The 1,631-nt window shown below is 40.3% G+C and overlaps 1 protein-coding gene across 1 annotated transcript in view; it reads right to left on the bottom strand.

Annotated features, from left to right (window-relative positions):
• Positions 1-1,631, bottom strand: part of LOC104165363 (contactin-associated protein-like 5) — a 70,279-nt gene that overhangs the window by 64,353 nt on the left and 4,295 nt on the right. The gene's annotated exons all lie outside the window — the stretch shown is intronic.

The following is a 1,631-nucleotide window of genomic DNA, read 5'->3' as shown; positions in this document are numbered from 1 at the left end:
TGTACCTTGCAATCATTTTCCCTACATTTTGCTGAGATTTGGTCTTTACAATACTCTCATTGGTATTTGGGACTGAGCAGTATAGTGGAGACGTTCTGCAGGTTACACGTTTAAACAACTGCTCTGCTGTCGTCTAAGCACTGGAAGATGTTAGTATTGTGCAGACTGCAACTCAACACTTAACTGGAGGGTTGAAAGCCTTGGGAGGACAAAAAGCCTAAGAAAAGAAAGCTTCCAAAACCCTTAAAGTATAATTACTTCAGATTGCCAAGAAAAGAACGAAAGGAAAAAAAAAACAAAACACAAACAGCCACACCCAGAAAAAACCAAAATCCCAAACCCCGCAACTCAAAAAAACTTCTGATAATCCTATTTTCATTTTCCAGATGACACAGCTCATTTCTAATTAGCTCCACTGATCTTTTTGGCAAAGTCTTACTGATAGTACTGCTGGGTTTATATTCATTTTTCCCATCGCAGCCAGCAGCACTGTGACTGATATAATGCAGGTGGGGATCCTGCAGCCACAACACTTTACAGTGCTTCCAGTACATCAGGAGCTGTGCTGCAATCCTGCTGCATCCATGGCAGCAAGGGCATGCAGTGCTGGGCGGCACTGCTTACATGCTGATGGCTGCTGGAACCTGGTCAGCCTTACTCCTCTGTCATGACTCCTAACGGCTCACCTCAGCTTATTATTACAAAAATACAGGGAAATTTGGGGGTTATTTTTCTTCCCACTCCACCTAACAAGCTGGGATACATAAGCTAATGAAACCTCCCTGGACAACCTTGAAAACACTTCTTTGAAAACAAGTTCTTAATGAACTTGCACCTCAGTTGTATTAATTGATCACTTCAGAGAAATAAAGAGTGAACAGACTGCTACTTTACATCACTTGCAGGTCTGTTATTGGCATGAGGGCTTATGTGCTAGCAATGTTTTTTTCCAGTGAGAATCATTAGTTCTTCCTTAAAACACCAGACAACTCCTTTCATGTTCTATTCTTTATGTCTCCTGCTTAGGGACTCTGTACTGGGTTTCAAAAGCAGAAGGAAAATCAATACCAATTATACCACTGCATTATTAAGAAAACAGTTTCCTTTGTGATTGGTAATAATTTTAATTACCAAACTAATGGTTTTATTACCCTCAGTAAGGCCTTTAATCCCTGAAGTGTGCTGAGATAAACTTTCAGTAGACTATATTGCTGTAATGTTCAACTGAAAGGCTGTCTCGGTGAAAATGGAAAGAAAATACATTGTGTGAAAAACTAAGCACCAGAGGCCAGGACTGAGTGCCACAGAGGTCAGTGATGATACTGATTTACACCAGCTGAAGATCTTTTCTATTATGTTCTCTGTTTTGGAACATCTGGAAAAATGTTCTGCAAATTACATTGGAGTCTGAGTTTTCCCTAACTAGCATCAACCTTGTCGCAGGAAGCAAGGAATTTTATTACTTCGAAATTAGGAAAGCTGATGACTCAATCATTTGGCTTTTCTCAACTCCATCTTAAAAGCAGTTACAGCTTTGGCCCTTACCAGTTCAGTTTGAAGCTGTTCCAGAATCTCACTGCTTAAATGTGCTGTCCCTATTAAATATGCTCGTGATTTGGTACAGCAGTGCC

This window comes from Cariama cristata, unplaced genomic scaffold, assembly GCF_000690535.1.
Source record: "Cariama cristata isolate BGI_N322 unplaced genomic scaffold, ASM69053v1 scaffold11200, whole genome shotgun sequence".
NCBI classification, from domain to species: domain Eukaryota; kingdom Metazoa; phylum Chordata; class Aves; order Cariamiformes; family Cariamidae; genus Cariama; species Cariama cristata.
This window is presented reverse-complemented; position numbering and strand designations above follow the sequence as displayed.